At 53.1% G+C, this 9353-nt stretch overlaps 1 long non-coding RNA gene across 2 annotated transcripts; it reads right to left on the reverse strand.

The window, feature by feature from the left end:
• Positions 1-2431: 2431 nt before the first annotated feature.
• On the reverse strand, positions 2432-9275 carry LOC109389270 (uncharacterized). 2 transcript variants are annotated; one of them, XR_002125370.1, is made up of 4 exons: positions 9222-9275; positions 8593-8778; positions 5086-5833; positions 2432-4545 (listed from the first exon to the last, which is right to left on the reverse strand). It is a non-coding gene; the product is annotated as an uncharacterized LOC109389270 (long non-coding RNA). The 2 variants fall into 2 exon arrangements; XR_002125369.1 differs by lacking the exon at positions 9222-9275 and having other exon boundaries at positions 8593-8978.
• Positions 9276-9353: the final 78 nt, after the last annotated feature.

Below are 9353 nucleotides of genomic sequence, written 5' to 3' on the forward strand. Positions count from 1 at the left end.
GGCCGGCCCACCCTCCATATAGTTTTGAACCAAATTCCAGACATTATACTATTTCATCTGAAAATACTTCAGTATCCAAATGTTAAGCACCCTTTGAAAAATATAGCCAGACTATCCATGTTCACACCTGAAATTTTAAATAACGCTCTAATACCATCAGTGTTCACTTTTCTGCTATAATCCGTGTTCAAATTGCCAATTGCCTCAAAAACATGAGTATGACATTATTTCTGGCCTTAGATGCCCTGTATTTTCCTGCCAAGTCTACCACACATTAAAAAATGTTTTTAAAATTAATGTTGCTCCCAGTATTTTTATGTATTCTGCGTCAAAAGGGGCCCTCTGGATAGCTGGCCTGTCATTTTGCCAGAAACAGGAACTCCTAGCTATGGTTTTACTTTAAAAATATCTCTGTGAATATGCCTAGAAAAGAAAGACTGACTGGGAGGACATACATAAAAATGCTAACAACACTAGTTAGATCTCAGCCATGAGATTATATATGACTTGTGTTCTCTTCTTTATCCTTTCCTACCTTTTCAAACTTCTGCGATGACCATGAAATAATTTTATAATCAGAATAAAATAAATAAATCCCATTAACCTAATTTAATACCATCAGTACTTCCTCCCCCCTTAATCTTGGCTCCTTTGTCTCCAACTGTTAGCCTCGCAGACACCAACTGTATTCTAACATAACATAGGGCTGCCCCAGGCCACTTGCACCTTCCCTGGACTCTTCCTCAGTCTATTGGGGCTGGCAAGGGGTGAGTGGGGGAGAACCCTGACAGCATCCCTCCTGCCTACCAATCGGCGTGCCCATGGCTGAGGGTCCTGAACCACTGGGGCGGGGTGTGTGTGTGGCCAGGACAGGCTGGCAGTGATAACCTGCCTGGAGCTCTTCTCCTCAGGCGACAGTCCTGCATTCCTGATGGGACAGGGTGGGGGAGGACAGTTGTCAAAGCGTCCATCAGCAGCCCCCACCTCGGTTGAAGGGATTTGGGAGGGTGCTAATATCCCTGACCCCACACCAGTGACTCAGGCAGTGGTTTGTGCAGGTTTGTGCACGATGCACAGGGCAGAGCTCCCCGCCCAGCTCTGAGGCTGACACAGGCTGTGGTCCCAGGGCACGTGCTTAGCTTTAAGGAGCCTCAACATGGTACTGATAACAGAGTCTCCCTGTGGGGGTGAGATGGGTGCTCAGTGGCTGGCACGACCTGCAGATATGCAGGCCCCCAAGTGTGCAAGTCACGAGCAGGCCAGGAGGAGTAGGAGCAGCGCTGCCCCGAGGAGGACCTACCCTCATCCAGGCAGTTATCAGGGAGCCCAGCCCTGGGGCCCTCTGCACCCTGGTAGTGATAGTTTATATTTTCTACCAGGTTATCTTAATCCCCAAAGCAGCCACTCCAGGCAACTACTATTATCCTTAGTGGCACAAATTAGAAAACAGGTCCACAGGGGTTCAACAACCTGCCAAGGTCGTACAGTGAGCATTCGAACTGTGTCCACTGATGTGGGAAGCCGCGTTCTTTCCTTTTATCTTATCTTGACAGCATCAGGTGTGGGCAGTCGTTTCTCTGGCAGGGCCCATCTTCCGAGACCCCCTCCACAGTTTGACAATAGCTGTTTCCTCTAACAGTAGTTAGGTCTCAGCCATGAGATTATAGGTATACGAGTTTTGTCATACGTAATGACGGAGCGCCAGGGAGAAGCTGGCAGAGCTGGGTGCTGCTGCCCCCTTGTGGCCGCACGGCTCCCTGCAGGCCCGAGCCGGTAACGGCCCCAGCACCCAGATGCCTGAGCCGTTCTGGCCCTCCCCTTCCCCGCCTCAGTCTCTTTCCCCCTCACCGCCCAAAAGACACAGGGCCTTGTGGGGAGGAGAAACGACGGGGTCTGCAGCTCCACGCCTTGCTTTCTGAGGGACCTCAGTCAAGTTACCCAACCCGCCGCAGGCCTCAGTTTCCTCCTCTGTAGAATGGGCGGTTAGGAGGATTGCAGGAGCGGCGTAGGCTCAGTGGCGCTCCTGGAGAACCTCGAAAACGGACTTGGGGGAACCCGCCCTGCGGCTTCTGGCTTAGATTGCGCAGCTGAAGACCTGGGGCTCGCCCTTTCTTGGCAGGGAGAAAACAAAGTCTGGGTACAAAAGTCTGCAGCTGAGTTTGTTGACTTCGAGGCATATCAAAGGCGCCGCGTGCTCTGCCCGCTACCCGCAGTGATCTTTGGTCAGAGACTTATCGACAAGCACGGAAGGACTGTGATCCTTCCTGGCCTGGGAGGGGACTCTGGCAGGGAGCACCCGCAGTATCCAGCTCTCAGCCTCGCTGCACAGATGGGGCTGAGGGCCAAGGGCTGGAGAGGTGCAAGACAGCCCGGGGTCTAATTCATCGGCTTTGCGAGCACTCGCCCTCCCACCCGCCCACCCCCCCTGAAGCGGAGGTTCTGGGCTGGGTCTCCTCTGTCACCGTGCTCCAAAGGGAACTCGGAGGACTCCCAAAAGTCCCAGGTGGCATCGCCTTTCTGGTGTTAGGAAGGCGTATTTGTCCTGCCAGGAGGATAGAACACTCCTTACCCCACAGTCTGTGGCCTGGTTTATAACTTTATTTTTTAGTGGCCACCCATAATTTTCATCACCTAGATTCAAAATTTGTTAAGGTTTTGCCATATTTGCCAAAAATATATTGAAAGTATGTTGCAGGCAATATGATGGTTCGCCCTGAAATAGTTTGGATCTCCTAAGAGCACTCCCCTACATAATCAGAATAGTTTTGTCATATCTAAAAAAAATACTCATAATTCTTAATATGATCGGAGTTATTTTTTAAGCATTTTTCAAAAAAGATCAGTCAGGATATCTTTTGCCTCTTTTTATCTAAGAAAATTCCTCCACCATTATTTTTATTTTAATGGCATTAATGCATCAAAGAGTGATTTTTAACTTTTAACTGGCAGGCACAGGACGAGGCCTGTTTTGCACTTTTGTCCCCCACATTCTCAGGGTGAGCATCCTGCAGAGGGGAGACTGGTTCTACCAGCCCTATGGCCACCAGTTCATCCCTGTCTGCCAGGGACTTCCCCAGTTTTAGCCCTGAAAGTCCCATGTCCTGGGAACCCCTCAGTTCCAGACAAACCAGGATGGCTGGTCATGTTAATGAGCTCACCGCCCACCTTGAGAGTATAAAAGAGAGGTGGGTGGAGTGAGAAGAGAGAAGAGGCTCCCAGGTGCACCCCCTTCACCTCCTGACTGACAAGAGGGGCTTCAAGGAACCAGGGGACCATGTGGCGGGGACGACATGTGTGTCTGGTGCTTGACTGATAAATTAAAGGTCAAAGCCGTTGCTGTAGCTGCCTGGCCAGCCCTGGAACTGGGTAGGTGGCTGTGCTTTCTGGATGACTGGGCAAAAGCGAGTGTCCCAGGGATCAGTCGCCATCTGAGAAATATGGGTATTTGTGAGAGAATCAACATTTGGAACCCCCCCAAACTACAGGGCCCCATGTTGGGTCAAAGGGGCACCAGTACCCTCCCTCACACTTTCCTGTCTCCTATGTCCCTCCCTCCCTCCTTCCCAGATCCAGGAATTAGGAGAAGCCAGGGGCCAGCTGCCACCTCCACCCCCACCTCCCTGTGGCTTCCCTGCCAGCAGCCTAGTAGAACTGAAAGAGGGGAGATGCTGTGACTTTGAATAAACTTTAGTTTTGATGTTAAACTGGAACTGCAATTGCAGCTCCTGAGGTATGGCTGTTTTAGCGACCAGGTGTGGCGGACGCATGGACTTTATCGCACCTGAGACTGACCAGAGAGGTATGGCAGCTGCCCAGGTTCCCATCCAGGTGTGGGGAAAGGTGCTTTCGGCCTCAATTCTGTGAAGCCTTCCCGTTCAGGTGTGTTCTATGGGCTCTGTCCTTAGCAAAAGCCAGGCCCATGGGGGCCACTTTGTATTTCCAAAGAGCATCTCAAGGTCACAGGTGACAGGCCGCTTGCTAGGTCCAGTGGACAAGTCTCCACCCCAGCCCACTCGTCTGGCAGCAGTCCACACCTAGCCCTACCCCTCCATTCGCTTTCTTCCCTGGCTTCTGGGGGCCACCCTCCCCTGGTTCTCCTTACCTCTGTGCTTGGAGGGCCCCGACGTGCAGCCCTTGAATCTTCATCTTCATAGCTGCTCCTCTGGGATCATGGCCATCAGTGAAGATTCCCACATTTCAGGCGTCTTTCCTAAATCCCAGACCCTGCCCGCTCTACTCCTCCACCAGGAAGTCTAACAGGATCTCGGCTGGACAAGTTCAAGGCAGACTCCACACTCCAGCCCAGGGTCTCTTCCCTTCTGTTCACCAGCACTCACCTCTGAGTGAAAGGCAGCCCCAGCCTTCCAGGTGCTCAGGTCACAGGTGACATCATCCTCAACTCCTCTCAGCGAGATCCAGAGTCCAACCACCTCTTCCCACCTCCACTGCTGCCATCCTGGTCACCACCATCTTGAACTTGGCCCATTGCAATGGCCCTTCAACTGGCCTCCTTCAGGCTATTTCTCACGCAGTAGCAGAGAGATTCTGTAAAATGGAAAGCGAAGCCCGTGCTTCCTCTGCTCTTGGCCTTCCTGTGCCACCTGCTCCTCTCTCGCCTCGTCTCTCTCTGCTCTGGGCTTCCCCCTCAGCCCCACGGTGCCTCAGGGCCTTTGCACTGGCCTTCCCTGCTGGCTGCAAGGCTCCCTCCCTGCCTTCCTCCAGGTCCCTGCACTAATGTCACCTTCCCAGTGAGGACCTTCTTTCTCATCCCTTGACCCTCTTAGCCTGCTTTATTTTTTTCTAGAACAAGTACCACCATCTGACACCCTAGTGCAGGGCTGGGCAAATGTTTCTGAAAAGGGCCGGATAGTAATATTTTGGGCTTCGCAGGCCACACAGTCTCTGCTTCAATTTTGCCATCAGAGTATGAAAACAGAGATGATGTCCTGAACAAGTCCTTGCCCCTCTGACCTCAGCTCCCTTCCTTGTAAAGTGGGTTTGTGAAGACCGGGGACTGTGTGGGTGTCCTGGGGCAGCTGTAACAAATCACCACAGACTGGGGGGCTTAAAACAGCAGAAATTTACCCTCATGGTTCTGGAGGCCAGAAGTCTGAAATCAAAGTGTCGCAGGGCTGTGCTCCCCCTGCAGGCTCCAGGGGAGGGTCCTTCCTGCTTCTTCTGGCTTCTGGGGGCGCCAGGCACTCCTGGGCTGTCGTCTCCTCCCTCCATTGGCTTCGTCTTCACATGGCCTTCTCTTCTTCTGTCTCAGGTCTCTCTCTGCCTTTCTGTATTAAGGCCCATTGTCACTGGATTTAGGGTCCACCCTGAGAATCCAGGGTGATCTCCTCATTTTAAGATCCTTAACTTATTATACCTGCAAAGACCCTTTGACCAAACACGTTAACAGTCACAGGTTCCCAGGATTAGGACATGGACATATCTGTTTGGGGGCCACCATTCAACCTACTATAGGTATCTTTAAAGCACTAAAAAAGGGGACATCAAACCTGAATGTCAATTCCTTAATCTGTATTGAAAATAGCCCTGCTGGGTGTACCAGACATTCACGTGGCATTCTCCCCTGGGACCGAGTCACACAACAAGCCTCAGGTCAGGAGGAGTGAAGCTCAGGCCGATGGAAACCAAGGGCTGGGTGGCAACTATAAGAGGGAGAAGAGCAAGTGTGGGGGGTGCCTACCACAAGGGGGTGCCTGGTACACCCCTCTCAGGCCCTGCCGTGGACCCATGTGAATCATAACTCACATGAATGCAGGGCTTCAAAGTATACAGAACGTTTTTATGAATCTTCTCTTGTATGAAGTCCACGTCAGCACTAAGAGAGAAAACGTCAAGCAGGTATCATTCCCATTTTATGAATGAGGAAACTGAGGCTCAGAGGAGACGTTCAGCCCGTGTCCCTCACACCTCAGCTGTCTCCATAGAAGCCATGGCTCCGCCACCAACTACGCCTTGCGCTGCCCACCGGCACGCGCTGGTGGCTGCCTTCCCTTGCCTGCTCCTGGTGCAGGTTGCTAGGAGGTGGTGCTGTTGCGGGGGGGGGGGGGGGGAGGCCCTCGGGGATCTGAGGGATGGGCCGGGCAGCAGACATTCCCTTTGTCCTCCTCCACTGAGCTGCCATCAGGAAGATGCTCATGGCTCAGAGAGCTGGGAATGCTGGGAGCATAAGGCACACCTCTGCCCACAGCGGCTAGGCCTGCGTGCCCAGAATAACTCTCCAGAGTCAGCATGTTCCAGCCTGGGAGAGAAACCAAAAAGGCATTTTCCCCAAGTGTCACGGGGCTGAGATGGCATCCTGCGGTGGGCCCTGAATGGACCCCAATTGAGCCCTTGTCCCCGGAAACCATGAGGTCTGACAGGTGCCGAGCCCCCGTTACTTCGCTGGGATGGAACCTGCATCTGAGGAAAACATTGAAAGTGAACATTTCCAAACGCGAGGCCTCAGGAAACTTAGGTGGCGTGATGAGCTGTGACAGGCAGCCTTCTGGGGAAGTGAAAGCTTAGCACATTCTCCAGTTGCTTCTTACATTAGGGAAGAGTCTAAAAATTACTGCCCTTGTGATGTGGGAATTCTGCAGAACAAAACAGTGATTCGCTCGCATTTGTTTTTTACAAACGACTTTTCTCAAAGTTTGGATCGGGGTCAGGCAACCTGGGATCTTGCCCTGATGCCTGGAGACCTGGGGACACAGTTCCTTTCCTCTCAGGGCGTCTCTGGTGGTCCCTCCACAATTGACACCCCAAGAGTTGGCACAGGAAACCCCAGGGCACCCCAGGAGCTGCTGCCAGCCTCCGCCATCCCCTGACTTAAATGCCTTCTTCTCTATTTACTGAAGTCTCCCATTCTGACAGTTAAGCTTGCCACCTTCCTCCTTGAGAATAAAGAATCCCAATGTTTGTTTGTTTATATTCTTGGGTCATTTTACTTTCAATCATCTGCATAACTGAGTGTAGGGTCTTCAGCTCTTCAGTATCCCTTCTCAGCTTTAGAAACTTGACTTGAACTTTAGGCCTAGCGTAGTCCCTATGGCGAGCCACCCTGGGCCCCCTTCCCCTCTTCCCCGCAGCCAGTGCCCTTAGTGAATCCCATTTGCTCTTCCTAAAGCATCCCAAACCCAGCTCCTTCTCATCATTCCTAAGCTCCCCACCCCTTGCCAGTCCAAGCCGCCATCTCTCCTAGCTGCTACCGTGGTACCCAGCCACCCCCACCCCCTCTTCCCTCCTGACAATCTTGTTCCCACTCAGCAGCCAGAGGGCTCCTTTTATAAATGTAAATCAGATCTTTTCACTTCACTCAGCCATTCAACAAACATTTTATAAGCACCTACTGTGTGCCAGGCCCTGGTCTAGGTTGAAGGGATACACAGGGAACAAAACAAATGACAGTCTCTATTCTCGTGCAGCTTCCGTTCTAGTGGAGGGAAGAAAGGTACGTTGAAACACTTAGTCTGTCAGATGTTGGTCAGCGCAAAGGAGAGAAGTAAAATGGAGCAATGGAGCAGGAAGAGCCGGCAAGGGTGGGTTGTTGGAGGGGATGTGGTTTACAATTTTCAAAGGGGGTCAGGGAAGGCCTGACTGAGCAACTGAAGATGTGAGGAAGTAAACTATGTGGGTAGCCGGGGTAAAATAGTTCCAGCAGAGAGACCAGCAAGTGCAAAGGCCCTGAGGCAAGAGTGTGCCCAGTGCGTTTGAGGATCGGTGAGGAGGCCATTGTGTCTGGAACAGGGTGAGGGAGAGGAAGGAGGGTGCAGAGGAGGTTGGAGAGAGAATGGAAAGGTGTGGCCAGATCAGGCCCAGGAGGGCCGTAAGGCCTTTGGCTTCTCTTTTGACTGGCATGGGAGCCAGAGAAGGTTCTTGAGCACAGGAGGGATGTGATCTGACTTGTTTTAACAGGCTCACTCTGGCTGCTGTGAGACTAGGCTGAAGAGGGTCAAGGGAGACCCATGGAGGTGAGAGGGGACCCCAACAAGCGTGGTGATTGCACAGGTGTGAGAAGAGCCTGGAGTCTGCATCTGTTTTGAAAGTAGAGCCAACAGGTTGTGTTTCTGGGGCTGGGCGCAAGGTGTGGGAGAGGAATCAGCAAGGGTTTTGTTACTTAACCCCACCAGGGCTCCCCACTGCTCTTGGGGTCCAGGTCCAATCTGCACTGGCTCCAGCTGGCTTCTCCTAAGTCACCGTTTGCCTGTGCCTGCTGCTTTGTCAGTTGTCCCTACCTCCCTAAGTCAGGCTTTCCCCAGATATTGCAGCCCAAAATTCTTCATTTTTCATGGCATTCCTCGGTCTGTTAATGGTATTTTGGGGTTTTTTGTTTGTTTTAAATTTATCTGTCTTTTTGTTTTTGCTTGCCTCCCTCCCTAGACTATAAACCCCATTCAGAACAGAGACATTCTGCTCGACCACTAGCTTTGTAAGGTTGTCACAAGTACGGGAAGAACGTTCGCACCTGTGAGGAGTCAGTTTTTGGTGAGTTACCGCTAGTTCTCTCGCACCTGCGAGGTAGGCACTGCCTTCCCTATTTTATAAGGGAGGAAAGTGTGCCGGGAAGGCTATATTTAGACCTGCCCAAGGGCACACCTGGTTCTAGGAAGCCGCAGAGCCAGTGCTGTGCCCCCTCCGGGTTCCTCCTGTGCCCCGAGGGGCCAGGCAAAGCTTGATGCTCAGGTGGCCCAGAGCTGGGAAGATGAGGTGCTCAGTGCCTGCTCGTCGGGTGAGTCAAAGGTGAGGTCCGCCAGCCTAGAGGGGCTTTCTCTCTCAGCCGTCCTAGAAGGATATTTAGAAGACCAGCGTGTCTGCGCTCAGAGTCTGTACCATAATGTATGTAGAGGGCGTCTGTTTAGTTAAAAAAATAAAACCTCAGGCCCACCCCAATCCCAGCCGGTGTAGCTCCTTCTCTCTCTCTCCCTCTCCCTCTCTCTCCTCTCTCTCATCCGTTTAGGAGTATGTTCCTGCCCTGGACCGACTCGCGCTCGCCCGCCGCCCTCCCGGGAACCCTCACCAGTGCGAACAGGTGTCGCCTGGCCGCCAGACTCGGCCTTGCCGCGGTGGCTGTGGCTGCGGTCGCGGCAAAGTGCACAGACCTGGCTCGGGGCCCCTGGCTTCCAGCCCCCAAACTGCCTCACCGTGGGCAACAACCCCCCAAAACTCCGTGCCTCAGTTTCCCCCTCGGTAAAAGCCAGGTACTTGCAGCCCTACAGGTGACACACCTGCTTCCGGGCCCCCGGCCCCGCGGGGGTGCAATCCTGGAGCCCGACCCCGAGCCCCCGGGGCACCCCGGCGGCCAGCCCCGGGGGAGGCGGGGGGCGCAGGGAGGGCCGCGGGCACAGCGCGCCGCGCCC

Source organism: Hipposideros armiger, unplaced genomic scaffold, assembly GCF_001890085.2.
Source record: "Hipposideros armiger isolate ML-2016 unplaced genomic scaffold, ASM189008v1 scaffold_228, whole genome shotgun sequence".
NCBI classification, from domain to species: Eukaryota; Metazoa; Chordata; class Mammalia; order Chiroptera; family Hipposideridae; genus Hipposideros; species Hipposideros armiger.